At 43.2% G+C, this 17,856-nt stretch overlaps 1 protein-coding gene across 4 annotated transcripts in view; it reads left to right on the top strand.

The window, feature by feature from the left end:
- Positions 1 to 12,361: 12,361 nt before the first annotated feature.
- The window catches only part of CPVL (carboxypeptidase vitellogenic like), a 63,722-nt gene continuing 58,227 nt past the window's right edge, over positions 12,362 to 17,856 (top strand). Inside the window, exon 1 of one of the 4 annotated variants that reach the window (XM_079948051.1) lies at positions 12,362 to 12,466. The gene's annotated coding sequence lies outside the window, so the exon portion shown is untranslated. Of the gene's footprint in view, positions 12,467 to 12,583; positions 12,609 to 12,896; positions 13,084 to 17,856 lie in introns of those variants that run through there. The other 3 variants (XM_079948052.1, XM_079948050.1, XM_079948049.1) reach the window with 3 other exon arrangements.

Here is a 17,856-nt window from a genome sequence, read left to right as displayed (position 1 = left end):
CTCTTTATTGTCAAAAGTACACTTACCAGTTAGAGAAAGGTATGTCCATCAGTCCTATGTCTCTCGGCTGCTCCTAGGTGTGCATCCGATGAGGTATTTGCTGCAACAGAGAGGCCCTAACCCCGATCTTGACTTGTGTATCTCCCCTATCCAAACTGCACACAAGCAGGCAAAGACTATGCCCACGTGTAACCTGTTTCTGCTCCTCTCACTTCAATCCTCTCCTGGTCCTGGGAGGCAGTGGAGCAGAAGAGGTAGGAGGTGGAGGTGTGGAAGCCAGCCCTTGAATCCACATCAGCCACATCCTTCTCCCTGCATCTGTTATTTACCTCTCCAATCCTGCAGCTTCTCCTTCCTCTTCCTCTGCCTCTGGTCTCCTGGCTGTTACAAGTTCCCCCAGTTCACTGATCCCTTATTCCAAGTCAAGTCTCCAATCCCCTTCTCCCACTGCCCACTCAGTATCTAGCCAGTCCACCATAAATCTTCAGTGGCCTCCTTCCAAAGAAAGCCAAACACAGGTAAGTGCTGTACCCCTGGAATTTATCACAACTTGGAGAAGGGATGGGCAACAGTAACTACACAAAAGGGGGAACTCCTGTGTGAGTCCTGTGTACACGATCCTTCAAAGGCCTAACTAGCCTGCAGTCATGTAGCTCTGCCTGGTTGGGAGTTAATGCAGAGGGATTAGTTCACAGGGTGAAGACGTATTAGTCATTGTGACTTAATGTGGGAGACATACGCTTCAGGTTACAGACTCCGCTAACACGGAAATAGTACCTCGGGTTAAGAATTTGCTTCAGGATGAGAACAGAAATTGTGCTCCGGCGGCATGGCGGCAGCAGGAGTCCCCATTAGCTAAAGTGGTGCTTCAGGTTAAGAACAGTTTCAGGTTAAGAACGGACCTCCGGAACGAATTAAGTACTTAACCTGAGGTACCACTGTACATATTCTTGTTAGTTAGCATGAAAGGTGTCTAAGAGCACAGAGCTGTATTGCCGATAGGCAAAACCTTGGACCACAGAAATGTAATTGGTAGAGAGGGCTCTGTGTGATGTCATTTCCCTGCTTTCCTGAGGGGAAAGGATCATGTAGTACAGTAATTTCCTGCTTCTCTCTCTCTCTCAGACCAGCCATATAAAAGGACATACGTTTGCTTGTTCCAACTATAGACAAATGGCCGAAGCTGTTTCTACTGTAAATTTAAGTATTTTACCTGCTGCTGTAGCTGAGAACCAATACAAAACTATGAGTAAGTAAATCATGTTTTAAACTTACTTTTGAGTCAGTTGTCTGGTGCTTTGTTAAGATGGATAAGGGGAGCCAGCTTGCTTCTCAGCTGGACACTCAAAAGGGAGCTACACAGCCTATTCTCATACACTTCGGTATTGCTGCTAAGGGTGGGACCGAAAACTCTGTTCAGCTCACACTCATGTGTACCGCGAGAGATAAAGATGTTGTTGTGAATGTAAAATCTGCACTGGTCATTGATTGAGCAGCATAGCTACTTTCTAATCCTCATTTGTACATAACACAAGCAGACTGTGAGGCTCAAGGGTTCTTTTAGCATCATAGTACGTGAAAACGTACTGAAAAGACTACTGCACAATCTAGCCTTGAGGCTATATTTGTATGGGAGTTTCTCATTGTAATGCATCTCCTTTTACTTTCACATCACACATTTCGAACATTGTTTCCATAATCTTTAAGAGGAGCTCTTACATTTTATGACTCCATCTCATTCATGTAAAATATGAGGATGAAGCCTCCCTTTGACTCAGTCATAAGATGTCTGACAGGCAATTGTTTTTGAGTGAAAGCAAAGGAAATGTAAAGTTATGTGAGGAACATTTTTGTCAAGAGAGAGAGGGTGAGAGAAAATATTCCAGATGGTTGGGAAATAAGTAATTATTCATGTCCACTTATGTTTGAAATGTTTAGGTTTTCTTTCCTTTGCCCTCCTTTTAAATGTTTCAGGCTGAGAACAATTTGCCACCTAACATATTGTTATGTGTTTGTGGGTGGTCAGATTCCTATGAGTTTGGTGTGTTTGTGTCAAAACTGTGGCCAGCCCATTAGCTTCTGCACTCTGTGTTAGAACAGGCATAGGCAAACTTGGCCCTCCAGATGTTTTGGGACTACAACTCCCATCATCCCTAGCTAACAGGACCAGTGGTCAGGGGTGATGGGAGTTGTAGTCCCAAAACATCTGGAGGGCCAAGTTTGCCTATGCCTGTGTTAGAATTTTAAGTCCAGTGAGTGGTAGGATTTAATTAAGCCCTTTGTGTTAAGCTGGATGCCAGATTCCTGCATGTTAAACTGGATGCAAGACCCATGTGTGTTGTTAACTCTCTGCGCTGTTAACTCTCTGGAATTAGCATGTGTAGCTTGTCAAACTTCCTAGGACATTTCTTAGTCCCAGGAAATCAACCTGTGTTAAAAGATAATTAAGTCAGACTAATCCCCTCTGAGAAGGGACGCAGGTGGCGCTGTGGGTTAAAGCCTCAGCGCCTAGGACTTGCCGATCGAAAGGTCGGCGGTTCGAATCCCTGCGGCGGGGTGCGCTCCCGCTGCTCGGTCCCAGCGCCTGCCAACCTAGCAGTTCGAAAGCACCTCCGGGTGCAAGTAGATAAATAGGGACCGCTTACCAGCGGGAAGGTAAACGGCGTTTCCGTGTGCGGCTCTGGCTCGCCAGAGCAGTGATGTCACGCTGGCCACGTGACCCGGAAGTGTCTCCGGACAGCGCTGGCCCCTGGCCTCTTAAGTGAGATGGGCGCACAACCCCAGAGTCTGTCAAGACTGGCCCGTATGGGCAGGGGTACCTTTACCTTTACCTTTACCTTTAATCCCCTCTGAGGTGTTAGTCAGGGGTAATGGGTCATTGGCACAACAACAGATCAAAGGGATGGAGTTTCTGCCTGCAAAGCCTCTCTAGCAAAGTTAGAGTGTTATGTGTGCTATTGGTATAGTGGTGGTGGCACTTATTCAGATAGACCCGAAGGAGTCTCAAAGCGGCTAACATTCTCCTTTCCCTTCCTCCCCACAACAAACACTCTGTGAGGTGAGTGGGGCTGAGAGACTTCAGAGAAGAATGAATGGCCCAAGGTCACCCAGCAGCTGCATGTGGAGGAGCGGGGAAGCGAACCCGGTTCACCAGATTACGAGTCTACCACTCTTAACCACTACATCACACTGGCTCTCATAGAATAGGAAATGCTCGGGGGCGGGGGGGGGATGACAAAAAATGGTGGGTCGGGGAGGGTTACTTGGGGGGAAGAGAGTGAGAAATGTTCCTATTTTTATCCGATGAGTGTTGGAGGGTATGCACTTTTCATAAAGCCATCAGGTATTATTGTTGCTGTATTGGTTTTGCACAGTGAATGTTTCATAGTCGTACCTTGGATCCCAAACGCCCTGGAACTCGGACGATTTTTGGCTCCCAAATACCGCAAACCCAGAAGTGATTGTTCTGGTTTGCGAACATTATTTTGAAACCTGAATGTCCAACGTGGCTTCTGCGGCTTCTGATTGGCTGCAGGAGCTTCTTGCAGCTATTCAGAAGCTGCAATTTGGTTTTTGAACATTTTGGAAGTTGAACGGACTTCCAGAACGGATTCCGTTCAACTTCCAAAGTACGACTGTATATGAAATAAGTGGTGAGAATTGATATTTTTCTTGTCCAGAAGAAACCTATTGAAAACTAGACTTCACCATGTTGGTAGAGGAGTTGTGTTGAGAGAGAAAAAATGTTTTTCTTCTAATTTGTGATCTTAACTTTTTTAAAATAAAAAACAAATCCAAAAATCAAGTTAAAAGCACAATTTCTCTGATTGTTTATATATAATATACACAATGCAGCCGCTGAATTCAAGATTGCTAGGCCTGGAAGTGCCTTCATATTTTTTGTTGGTGCCAGTGAACTGTTTTAGCTGCACAGTATATTTTATAAATGTAAAGTGTAAATATGACAAAGAGGTTTTTTTTGTAAGCATATGCATAATATAGATATACTTCTCAGGGAGCTGCGGTTGGCAGTGACTCTACGGCAAAGCCACATTTATAGATGCTTGCTATATTAAATGACTTTCCCCAAGAATGTAATACAGGGGGAAATTGCATCGAACGTTGCTTCTTCTATCACTGTACCATTATAGGAAACCATACTTGATTAAATTCTGTCTCCTGGCCTGCGTAACTGTGAAAGGTACAGGGACCCTTTTACACAGATGCATGTCATTTGGCATATGTTCACACCATAATATCTTGATCCTAATAAACTTATTACTTGGATTTAAGGCCTATTGTTTTCAAAAACACCGCCTTGGGCGCAAGCAGGGGCGCCGACTTATAAAAAATATTGGGGGGGCCCATACCGGGGTCCTGCCCCGGGAAGTTTTCTAAATTTTAGATGAAAATTAGTGAGTTTTAAAGTTTTTTTTAAAGTATTTTAGAGTCATATGATCAACATTAGAACCCCGAAAACTCGACTCTCTATAACTCCACACTCCGGGAAATTCGACAAGCCTGAAACACTTTTTGGCTTTGAAAAAAGAAACAAAACATAAACACGCACGGTATTTTCGTAAAAAGCTAATTTAATTTACAGTAACAATTATGCTTATAGACTATTACAGAGCAGTGAATATATAGCTCTGAAAAGACTGAAATGGTATTTAAATAAATCCTAAACTATCATTAAAAGAATAAAACATAAAATATTGCTGTCGCACAGTAATAGCACTTTGATTAATAAGTGAAATAGCTAATTTAAGCTTACTTTGAATAAGGCTGAGGGTTCATTAAATAAAAATAATATCTCAAAGCTAATGCTTTAATACAGTTAATAAAGTTAATACTGTATGTAAATAACGGGCTTTAATTGGGTCTTACACCCTAAAAATATTTAAGTATTTGAAAATAACTAATACAGTACTATAGTAATATAGAAATACAGTACTAAATTAGTACTAATATTTCGAAACTGAAAATTTAACATTCTGTATGTATTTAATTCTCTATTTTATAAAGATTTTTAATATCTGACAGTGAGTTTGGAGTAGCCCAATGCAAAAATCCTGAGGATCCATGTGGATCCATGCTTTGTAACCACGTTTTTGCACCACTGTGACCCTAGGCAACAGTGGGTGCGTGATTTTTTTGGTGCAGGCTGTAGCCATGGACATGCTATGTGATCTGATGGTGAATTTGGGGTGACCCAATGCAAAAATCCTGAGGATCCATGTGGATCCGTGCTTTGTAACCACGTTTTTGCACCATTGTGGCCCCAGGCCACAGTGGGTGCGTGATTTTTTTGGTGCAGGCTGTAGCCATGGACATGCTATGTTATCTGATGGTGAATTTGGGGTGACCCAGTGCAAAGATCCTGTGGATCCATGCTTTGTAACCACGTTTTTGCACCATTGCAGCCCCAGGCAACAGTGGGTGCGTGATTTTTTTGGTACAGACTGTAGCCATGGACATGTAATGTGATCTGATGGTGAATTTGGGGTGACCCAATGCAAAAACGCAGGTGGACGCAGGTGATTGCCGATCACCTAGGGCTTGCCGATCGAAAGGTCGGCGGTTCGAATCCCTGCGGCGGGGTGCGCTCCCGCTGCTCGGTCCCAGCGCCTGCCAACCTAGCAGTTCGAAAGCACCTCCGGGTGCAAGTAGATAAATAGGGACCGCTTACCAGCGGGAAGGTAAACGGCGTTTCCGTGTGCGGCTCTGGCTCTGGCTCTGGCCAGAGCAGCGATGTCACGCTGGCCACGTGACCCGGAAGTGTCTCCGGACAGCGCTGGCCCCTGGCCTCTTAAGTGAGATGGGCGCACAACCCCAGAGTCTGTCAAGACTGGACCTTACGGGCAGGGGTACCTTTACCTTTACCTTTACCTTTAATGCAAAAATCCTGAGGATCCATGTGGATCCGTGCTTTGTCACCACGTTTTATATGGGGAGGGAAGGAAAAACACAGAAGGGACAAGAAGCACAAGAGGGGTGTGCGGAGAAGCAGCTGGCTAAGAATGCAGGGGAGGAGTTTAACGGGGTGGGGGGGAGGAAAGGAAGGCAAAAGTGTTCCCCCCCCCAAGCCAGCCCTCTCTCTCTCTCTCCCACCTGCGAGTCCCTAGAGCACGGAGAGGAGGAGGAGGTGGTGGGCTGGAGCCTGCACGCAGTGTGACTAGAAAAGAGTTAGAAGGAAGGACTCGATCCTTTCCTTAACCCTCTGCTTGCCAGGAGGGCAGGGGATTCCCTGCTCTTTGTTGAGTTTGAGCAAACGCAGCAACAGAAGCGGGAGGGCAGTAAGACCCTGAGGCAGAATGCAGGAAAGCAGCAGCTTCCGCCTTCCCTCCGCCCGCCCGCCCGATCTTATTTTTGCCTGATTTTTGCCTATTTTTGCCCCTGCGCGCCGGCGAGTCAGCTCCAGGGACCACACATTCGCTCAATAACACGCACAGACATTTCCCCTTACTTTTTAGGAGAAAAAATCTGCGTGTTATAGAGCGAAATTTACGGTAATAATTTTCTTAAATTATTGGGGGGGCTCCACCCCATGGAGTCGGCGCCTATGGGCGCAAGGCTGTAGGTGGCATGAAAATATATTGTTATCATGACTAATTTATGAATGCAAAATAGTCAAACACAATGATAATACATAGTTGCAGTTGGGTAGCAATCTAGATATTGCCAGCAGGAACTGGCAGTGTTAATGGCGCTCTCTCTCTCTCTCTCTCTTGACAGGCCTTTAATTAAATGTGAAAGGACAACATAGTCCATGGTTCTCTTACTATAACAGCATAGAGACAGACTACTAGTTGCATAAGTTGTTTGCTTACATTTTGAACTTTCATTTTAATAGCTTACAAGAATTTAATGATAGCAGCAGTAGCTTGCAGTTAATCCAGCAAATTTGCACCAGTTTGGCACAATCCAGCAGGATATGAATGAATGTGGATAGGTTGTCTCAGACCCTCCAAGTGTCCCTATTTCCCAGAGACAGTCCCTGATTTACAGAAGCCGTCCCAGTTTCTGATTTGATCCCAGAATGTCCCGCTTTTCCTTAGGACCTCCCTATTTTCATTGGAGAAACGTTGGAAGGTATGGAGTTATCCGATCCTCAAGCCATCTGAAGGCAGCCCTGTATAGGAATTTTTTTTTTTTTAAAAAAAGTTTAATGTTTTATTATGTTTTTATACTTGTTGGAAACCGCCCAGAGTGACTGGGGGCAACCCAGTCGGATGGGCAGGGTAGAAATAGCAAAACCTTTATTATGAATAGGACATCGTTACTTCAATTGGAAAAATGTTGGAGGGTATGCTGTCTGTGTAAGTGCAGCACCTTGAACAGGCAAGGGCACACCTGCATGCATGCATTTTATGTGCATATGATATTTCCAACATCCTACTGAATGCTTATGGAGGACAAGGAAAGGAAGCACCAACCCGTTGCCGCCTCCTTCACATGTTCAGAGGAGCTTGTGTCCCCAATGAAATTTCATATTTAATTATGCACTAAAAGAAATGAAAGGCACACCAAAACGGCTGTAAATAAGCAGATACCTGTAAATAAAATAAGATATATAGGTTATGAGTTCAGCTGAAATGAATGGCTCTATAAATATACATAATGGGAATTGCGTGGTCCAGTCCTGCACAGATTCTAGGTTAGGGTAAATGTATAACGTATTATCTTAAGAAATGTGTTTTCCTCATTGTGGGGTGCTCCAGAATGGGGTGAGTGTGTGTGTGTGTTTTATGTACCCCCCCTCTGATTTCTCACTATAATGTTGGAATGTGATTCACCCAACTCATCTAAGGCCTTGACTTTGGCCTATAATCATCATGGTAATTTGTCCTTTTTAAAATTATTAGAGCCTCATTATTGGAGGTTACTGCCCACACACTTTGGCTGCGCTCTTGGCTTGTGTGGTGGCACCTCAGTAAAACCTCATCTTACTGTTTATAGCAGAGTATTTCCCTGGCGGCAGATGACAAGAGCAGTAGCCACAGTCAAAGTCCTCAGTCAAGAGCCTCTTTATTGCTTGACTGGTTGCAAAAGCATTTCTATTACAAATATATACAAACTATTTACATGCCTTCTATATATCTCCAGCACGGTATAAACTCAACGTGTATGTGTGCTTTCCTTGTGCTAGAATTGCAGCTTGCAGCTTGCAACTTCCTCCTTTTAAATGCATCTCCAGCTGCCACAAATTAAGCTGCCACACACTGAAGAAATTTCGGGAACGCTTTTTAAAGTTTAAAGGAACCTTACCTGTTTTGTGAAGAATGTATTCCTAACACTCTTCACACCTATGAACATGCCTATATTGAAGGCGGTTCCACAGGATTCTGAACTTGCATGCAATTTGTGGCATGTGGCAATGATGTATGTGAGACAAATGTATGTCATCCAGATGTGACTTATGACATCCCAGATGCAGCTTCTTAGTACAGGTGCAGCTTCTATGTACATGTATAAGAACTGAAAAACCTATACAGTGGTACCTCGGGTTAAGTACTTAATTCGTTCCAGAGGTCCGTTCTTAACCTGAAACTGTTCTTAACCTGAAGCACCACTTTAGCTAATAGGGCCTCCTGCTGCCGCCGCGCCGCCAGAGCGCAATTTCTGTTCTTTTCCTGAAGCAAAGTTCTTAAGCTGAAGCACTATTTCTGGGTTAGCGGAGTCTGTAACCTGAAGCATATGTAACCTGAAGTGTATGTAACTTGAGGTACCACTGCACCTTAGTGATATATTGTAAAAACTTGACTTTGAAGTTTCCTGAAAATACCTCTTTGGAGATGCCCTCTAAACTGGGATTTCATAATGTGTTGGTTGTGAAGAGGTCCTTAGAAAAAACTCAGTGCTTTTCTGATTTGGAATAAGGGTACATAAATTAGGCTGCACAGAAGGTCTTAGTGATCAAATAGTGATCAAAGCATTTTCTCTTTGTCTAGCATCCATGTGCCACCATCAATGTGAAGCCATATTCATTTTGGAACTTGCTTATATAATTTTCCTTGTTTTTCTAAACTGTGAATGCTTTTGCCACATCTTCTGTCAAGGCTGTCTAAACCAGGGGTCAGCAACCTTTTCCAGCAGGGGACCGGTCCACCATCCCTCAGACCTTGTGGGGGGCCGGGCTATATTTTGAAAAAAAATAATGAACGAATTCTTGTGCCCCACAAATAACCCAAAGATGCATTTTAAATAAAAGGACACATTCTGCTCATGTAAAAACATGCTGATTCCCAGACCGTCCGCAGGCCGGATTGAGAAGGTGATTGGGCCAGATCCAGCACCCGGGCCTTAGGTTGCCTACCCCTGGTCTAAACTGATATGCTCCGCAATGCCTATTAGTGAAAATTAAATGAACTTTTACTAATGCAGCACTAATGACATTATTAAATATCCATTCTAAGTGTTAAATACTTTGTTCTCAGGAACACAGAGGGCTGCCAGGATAGATTTTGATGTTGTTGAAGTGGGATGTCATGGGACATCTTATTTATAGCACGTTGGTTGTGTTTCTCTTCCACATTGCATTGGGGCAGAAGCTTCACCCAGTTATTTCTGTCATTAGAATATGGAATGATGAGCTTTAATATAAGCTTCAGTTGCTGAAAATAAGATGCCCCTTATGACATTCCACTAACTGAGCAATTTCCTTGGTCAGCTGCAGTTTCTGTGGATTATTAACTGAAGCTTTGCACACAAAGAAGACACAGGGTAGTCTTGTCTGTTAATGCAGAAGAGCCTGTGAGACTCTGTTGCTAATTTACCTATCCTCTAAATGGCATATCAGGCTCCAGAATACAGATGTGTGCCAGCTGCTGTAATGTTTGGAAAGAGACGTGGGAACTGTACATCTGTCAGTGTGCAAATGATTGGTGAATAATGTGGTGGAAATCTTACCAGAATAAAAAGCCTTGATTTTGTCTGCTAAGCGCTGGGGAATTATCTTTCTCCCACAAAAAGAATAATGAAGATGTCATCCAGGGTGAATAATCTGAATCTGAACCACATCTGGATATACTGCCTTTGAAAAAATTGAAAAGAAGTACTAGGCACTGCACTGAATAATGATTTTCTGAGAGTTAAGATTTAGAGTTTCATGTCATTAAATAACTGCTGCAACAAGACAAACGCTTGCTCCTCTGAGTTGAAACAAAGGTACTTTCTGCATTTATCCAATGAAAAGATGCTCAGTACATGACTTGGAAGCACATTGAATGTGCTGCTGGCTTCCACAAAATTTCTGAGTGTTGCACAGGAGAATTAAGCTGCAAGAAGTTTAGCTGAGAAGACTAACACCTAAGAAAAAAACAAAACTGCTTTCAGAGCTTTCCTTTTGTGTTCCAAAGATGATAGTGAACAAGAGAAAGGAAGGAAAACAATGAAAAGGTAATTGGAAAACAGGAAACAAAGAATTGACTCAAGTGGTAGGAGAGAAGATTCTCGGGTGAATAAAAAATTGCTGACCTACACCTTGCAAGCACACCAGGACGATTACTATTGATCTGAGACAGAGACAAGTGATCTATTGAATAGTTACAAATCAATGGCATGAAAGAAAATGCATGTGGTTCTTTTCCAAGCAAGTCAGCTATCTGTAACTCTTAACTAATAGGGGTACACAATTGCAGGGCCGTAGCTAGGGGGTGGTGAGGTGGGCCTCTGCCGGGGCGCAGGCGAGGAGGGGGTGCAAAATCAGCTTTAAAATATGTCCATAAATATGTCTATAAATAACAATATTGATTATTGCTTCGTAATAAAAGGTTTTTGAATAGAGGGGGAACTGAATGGGTGGAGGGGGTGGGGTTCGGAGGAGAGGCGGAAAGAAGAGCTAATTTGTCCATGGCTAGGGGACAGTGCCCGATTTGCGTATAAGCTAAACAAGCTATAGCTTAGGGCCCCACTATCTTGAGGGTGCCCCAAAACATTTAAAGGGGAAAAAAACCTGGATGTACATTTCCAAAATATAAGATAAAAAACAAATAAAATAAAACCTACATACAGCAACAGTGTTTTGTGTTGTGTAGGCTTCTATGATGTAAGGAATGGGCCCCGCCTGCTAGCCTGCTCCCTAAAATATCACTGGTTTGCTCATTTCTATATATAGGGTGCCTACATTCTGCATGGACTGGTTGCTATTAATATACTTGTTCTTAATTGTATTTCACTATTAATATACTTGTTCTTAATTGTATTTCAGTTCAACAATTACTTTGATAAAATACGTACTTTGTTATGTGCAAATGGCTTTAGATACCTAGGTCCATAAATTACCATATAGCATATATTCAACAAAAAAATCAGCAACAATTTGTTGTTGACAAAGGACAGCTGGACACATAAAGGGCCCCATTACCTTCAGTAGTTTAGGGCCTCATCAAACCTAAATCCGGCCCTGCTAGGGGGCGCAATCTGGATGGTTCTGCCAGCGGCACAAGATCACCTAGCTACTGTTCTGCACAATTGTCAGCTTTACCTGCTTTTATAATGACAGTGCTTATTTTTCTCCCTCGCTTTACCAGTTCTGATGCTCAGTAGCTACCCATTCGGTAGAGCATGAGACTCTTAATCTCAGAGTTGTGGGTTTGAGCCCCATGTCGGGTAAAATATTCCTGCCCTGCAGGGAGTTGAACTAGATGATATTTGTGGTCCTTTCCAACTCTACAGTTCTATGATTCTAAACACACTACCATGTTTAATAGGAACAGTACCATCTTCTTGCTTTGTTGGGATGACATGCAGAACATGATCTTAACATTTGTGCTCAGTAATATGGTATTCATTGTGTTATAAGGCCATAGCATTGCAGCCTTTAGTAAACAATGTCAAATCACTTTGAAATTCTGGATATATCTTCTGACTTACCATGTCTTGAACATGGAAAATGTTTTCCACTTTTAAAATCAAATGCAATTTTTTTTTAGAAAAGAAAGGAAAAATACGGCAGGCACATATATTTATATAATCTGTTTTTTAAATAGTTTGGAAAAATCATAGGGAAATATTTAAAAACCTTTTGGTTTCATCTGTGGATTGCACTGTCTCCTACCGCAAGTCTCCACGGACCTTTTACTTACTTTGATTGAAAACATTTCTGCTCTGCCTTTCCACGCAGCTTGAGGCTGCTTCAGTTTAAAAACAAAAGGTCACTATGCCTTTATGTTCTGTGGAAAAAAATGTATTAAATATCTTTTTTAAAATTGGTTCAGTGTGGGGCATGGGCATAGCCTGGGGGGCTGCAGGGGGCTAAATTCAGTAAGTAAATAAGAATATTTAACTGACCAATTGCATCACAGACAACGTGGTTCTGCCCCACCTCTCACCACACATAATGCCTTCCCCTCCCAAATAAATCCTGGCTACGCCCATGGTTTGGGGGCACTTAACCCACAATACTGAGCAACACGCAATCTACGCCGTTTTGACGTACTGTTTCTTTAAGAGCAGAAAGGAGGAGGTGAGTGGGGCTGTCAGCTGACAGCAGCAGTGGCTGCTGATGCTTTAACATAGGGCGAAAACACAGGGCTTTCTCTCGTGCACGATTCTAACTGCGCTTACTCAGAAGCAAATCCGAGCCCAGCAGCGAGACTTCTCTCTCAGTAAATTTTAATTGCAAGCATGTTGCGCAGCGTCAGATCCTGAGACCTGGCCTTTCATTGCTAGACGCCCGCGCAGCGCGATCCTATTCTGCTCTCCTGTTGGGGGAATTCCTCCCAGTTTAGTATTGCAAAAATGAAGTGATGGGGGAGGGAGGGGAAATGTGCTTTGCTTCTTTATGTAGACCGGTTTCTTTTTAACCCGGGGTGGTGGAATCCATGTTTATTCCAAAGCCTAAATAATGCGAGGGATCCGCCGAAGGCGCCTTCGCTTTCCCAATGGGCAGGCGCCATAGGCGAAGGGGGCGGGCAAGGGTGCTGCTTCTCCCCCGCCTTCCCTTCCAGGGATCGCGATTGGCTGCATGCGGGCTTGTGGCTTGCCAGCCTTCTTGCGGGGCTCCGGTTGCCGGTGGGGGTCAGCACATGATCTGCAGCCGGCGAGTGAGGCCAGGAAATTTGGGACAATGTCTCTGGGCAGGTAAGCCAGCGCTGTATGCTAGATGCGGCGCATTTAGGGTAGAATCCGTAATAAGACAGCGCCGGGGGTGTTTTCCCTTTTGGTTAGGGAGCCGACTAGCTCAGTCCAGGGGCTGCTGCTGTTTGGAAGGGCCTCATGTTGAACTCCCATTTTTTTTTAAGGATAAAGTAAAGCAATAAAGCGCAAGGTCGCCTCCGTGCGGTTAATGGTTGTCGGAAACCTGCCAGAACAGCAATGGTTAATTTCCAAAAACAAGGGTACCAGGGGTTGCCCACAACTGGAAGGCGTGTTTCTCGGGAAGGCTTTATTCCAAATCTCGTGTGTGTGTGAATGTGTCAGTGTCAGAAGCTGGTGATGGTTACTGGCTGACAAAGGCAAAAGTCATTTTTAAGTATGCTGAAATACCCTCCTCTTCCTTAGGATCGCTTCTGTGTTTTGAAAGCCGAAGGCCCCCACTTGAGGCCTGGCTTAAATTTAAAGGGCAGGCTAAAGCAGGTTTGCTCCAAAGTAAGTTCAAATGAGTTCAGAGATACATCGTAATAAATTAAGAATGATTTGTGGAAGGGGAGGGGAACGCCCAACTTCCTCTTAATCTGCTCCTGATAAATAATAGCACTGGAAAGGAAACCAGCATTTGCAGAAGTTCGGAAAGGCCGAAAGGCACTTCCTTTTTGCACAACTGACTTATAAAAGCTGGGTTAAATCCAACCTTAATTGACAGTTCTGTGGCTGCATGTTTTGCTTAGGCTTTGGATATGTCCGCTTGCATCAGGAAACATTAAAGAATAATAGGTTTTGTAGCTCTCAATCGGTAGTGAGGTCCAAGCGGCCCCAGCCTTGCATAGCTCTGGACCCTGTGGCTGAGCAAACCCGCAATGAGAAGTTACAAAAATTCAAGGTATGCAAATTTTGCATTATTTTAGATGGCATAAAAAGTGACTGATGATGTGAAAAGCAAACTAAGAAGTCCAGGGTCCCCTAGAATCCCAGACCCACATCAGGCATGCCTCTGTCTTCTTCCACTGCCAAAAACACTCCGTCATCAGACTCTACTGCTACTCTCTGCAGAGGAGTCACCAGTGTTTCTAATATGCAAGGAAATCCTTTTGCAGTAGTGCTGTTATATTCCCAGTTCCCGGGAATCTGACTCATAAGCCAGAAAGGACATTATGCACACACCAGGAAAATGCACAGGTGTGTTGTTGCAGCACACATTTTGTGCACAAATTATAAGCTTGTGTCTTAATTTTTCCTTTGGAAAAAAGCCTTGCTGTCAGGCCACTGTTGTCTAGCTCACTTCTTAGGCAATTGCCTCCTGGTGTGTGTGTGTTTTGTGTGTCTGTGTATCTGAGAGAAAGGCGGGAGAGATGATGTGGCTCCTATATGGTGAGCCTAGAAATAAAAAGGACTTGCAGGTTGGGAGGATGCCAGAGGGAGAGAAGAAAGATGGATAAAGGGGTAAAAAGCAAACAGAATGATGAGTGGCACAGCAAGAAAATAGAGCTGTGCAGTGCTGCTTACCCCACCCATTTTTTGATCTGGTCCTGTCCGTCATCAACATACACTCCCCAACAGATTACCCATGACTCTTGACACATTTCTTCCTTATTTCTTTTCTAGAACAAGGATGGACAGATACTACACTTGTGGAATCTTGGGTTTAAAAAAAAATATTATTTTACTAAAACTCTTAAGCTCATCAGCTGGAGCAAAATGGTGGGTTAGATAAGGAACAGGGTTAGGCCAGGATTATTCCTGGGATCATGAAGGGGTTCCTGCCTATAATGCTATGATAGCAGGTTATGGGATGTGATTCTTGCTATAAGCTTCCCAAAGCTGTGAACCTAGCATGTGGTAATGGAACGTCTGCTTTAATGGCAAGCTGGAAAGTTCCAAAATTATAGGCCTGGTTAAGGCCCAAATTTAGAGGCCTGGAGTCCATTGGGAAAGAATGGGTACATATGTAGCAGATTAGAGGTGATTCAAGGACTGGTGGGCACTTTGCTGTGCTGAACAGATCAGTGCATTTGGGTTGGATTTGGCTACCTTTCTTCAGTGTACGTACTTACAGTGATTTAGGTTTTCTGCTGAAAGAAAGGCATTCCACACCAAGCCGGATGGATCAATGGTTTGCCTTGGTATACAGCAGCTTCCTATGTGTCCATTCAAATTAGGTTGGCTGGGTTTTCTATTACTTCAGGCAGAATCAGGGCAAGGTCTTAGAAGCACAGACACAACTGGCCTTCCTGCAACCATTGCTGTAGTAGAGCTGTCACTGTTGGAGGAAAGCCATGACAATCTCTGGTGACCTGATTGTCAGTACAGCCCTGTCTCTGTGACTAGAGCATTTCCTTATTTTTAAGTATCGTAAAGGATGGCTGAATGTAGCACTAAAAAAATAATAATGGGGAAAATAGTACAGTGGTACCTCAGGTTACATACGCTTCAGGTTACATACGCTTCAGGTTACAGACTCCGCTAACCCAGAAATACTGCTTCAGGTTAAGAACTTTGCTTCAGGATGAGAACAGAAATCCTGCTCCGGCGGCGCAGCAGCATCGGGAGGCCCCATTAGCTAAAGTGGTGCTTCAGGTTAAGAACAGTTTCAGGTTAAGTACAGACCTCCGGAACGAATTAAGTACTTAACCTGAGGCACCACTGTATAGGGCTTCCTGGCCCTGCACAGTTATTCGTTGTCCTTTCAAGATCACTTTCTTTTAAGGAAAAAACGGGAACTCGTTTTTGGAAAGTATGTGACTTGAACACATTCAAGAATATGCTGTTTTCTACATTTCCCTTAGAAACGAAACAGAGAACCGTTTGGCATTTAAGGGCTAGTCTCACTTCTCCACTGACTTGTATGGGGCAGTAGTTGCAAGAATAAGGAACTGATGCATGTCCTATTCATGTCTGTAAAATTAGTACAACTGCTGATGCTGGATCAGGGTTGGTACCATAGCAATGTGAAGAGGATAAGAGTAGTTATATGTAAGCTGCTGCAGTTTCTACTGATTGAAATAGTGACCTCCAAGTCTCAGTTTGGCAGCTCATGATTCCAGGATCAGCAAATACATCTTCTGGGCAGGAGTGGGGAAGCTTCTTCAGCCCATAGGCTGCATTCCTTCATGGCTAGCTTTTCAAGAGTTGCTATAAAACACATACCCATTCATACATCATTCACACCAAAAAACCACATATGCATTCATATATACACCTATGCATGTGACATTTGTTCATTTCTTCATTCATTCAAAAGGACACACAGTCATTCACTCGCTGTCTTTCTCAGTCTCACACTCATTTTCTTTCCCCTGCCCCCCCAGCAGTTAGGCTTGAAGAAAAGATGTTTCCTATAAGGAGGGGTGGGGGGGTGATATTTGTGGATTTTTGTGCACAATATATTTGAAGGAGAGAGTTAACCCTTTACTCCCCAGCTGCAATCCTGGGAAACAGACAAGGAGTTAAAAATTCAGAATGTGTAGATCTGCCTTTGTATCCTAGTTCATTGTGATCTTTGGAGGAATATTACATCCACTTTGCTCCTTGGATTTGTGCTTGAGAGGGAGAGCCTTAAGCATCATTGACTATTTGAAACAAAAGAGATATAGCAAAACAAAATACTTCTGGTTTTTGTTTTTAAAAAGCCATGTAGCCCAGTTATGTGGAAGATGTCCTGTACCCATGTGGGGAGTTTGATTTAATTTGCATTTAAAGACAAACTGCAAATTTTCAACTTTCCAGAACAATACACATTGAAACATAGCCAGATAACATGTTAAAGAATGCATATACCAGGAGGAGTGTATTACTAAAATCAACGTAGAGAAATGGATTATTTTAGAGAAAATTGCTTTGCTAAAATGTGTATATGAGACAAAGACTGCATACAAGAACGTATATTAGGAGAAATCGACACTAAAATTGTGGTGGCTTTTCACGATGACTTTTTAGAGAAACAGTTTGCTAACTGATGTGGAAATGTGGAGATTAGAAAAATCAATGGAATGGAGAGAAACCAAAATTAGCAGATTCTCATATTCCTGCTTCTACATCTTGTAGTTCATATTTTAAAATACTGTGCCACAAAGTGTAGGCGATAGATGACATGGCAAAAATATATATTGCTGTCAAACAAATCCCAAATGAACCACTTCTGCCAAACCATAAGTACAGTTCCAGAGTGTGTAATGGCAGCTATAGGCTTTTATCACTTGGGAAGACAGGCGAACTAATGCCAGTGTACTGGAAGAAGCAAAGATCACCAGTATTGAAGCAATGATTCTTTAACATCAACTTCATTGGATTGGTCATGTTGTACAGATGCCTGATTATCATCTTCCAAAGCAACTACTCTATTCCAAAATTAAAAATGGAAAGTGTAATGCTGGTGGTCAACAAAAGAGGTTTAAAGACTCTCAAGGCAACTCTAAAAAAAATAAATAAATAAAAAATGTAGTATAAACACCGACAACTGAGAAACCCTGGCTTGCAAGCGCTCCAGTTGGAGAACAGCCTTTACCAAAGTTATCATGGGCTTTGAAGATGCTCAAACTCAACTCCTGCCCGGAAATCAATGTCCCCACTGTGGAAGGATGTGTGGATCCAGAATTGGCCTCCACAGTCACTCACAAACCCACTGTTAAAACCGTGTTTGTGGAAGACAATCTTACTTGGCTACGAGTGATCGCCAAAGAAGAAGGCTGCCATACAGCTTGATCAGATGGTCTCCTGATAAAAGTATTGTCAAGAATATGGGAAAGGAACAAGAAGGGA

This window comes from Podarcis cretensis, assembly GCF_951804945.1.
Source record: "Podarcis cretensis genome assembly, chromosome: 12".
In the NCBI taxonomy this organism is placed as follows: Eukaryota; Metazoa; Chordata; class Lepidosauria; order Squamata; family Lacertidae; genus Podarcis; species Podarcis cretensis.
The sequence above is the reverse complement of the archived record's forward strand: the minus strand, read 5'-3'. Positions and strand labels throughout refer to the sequence as shown.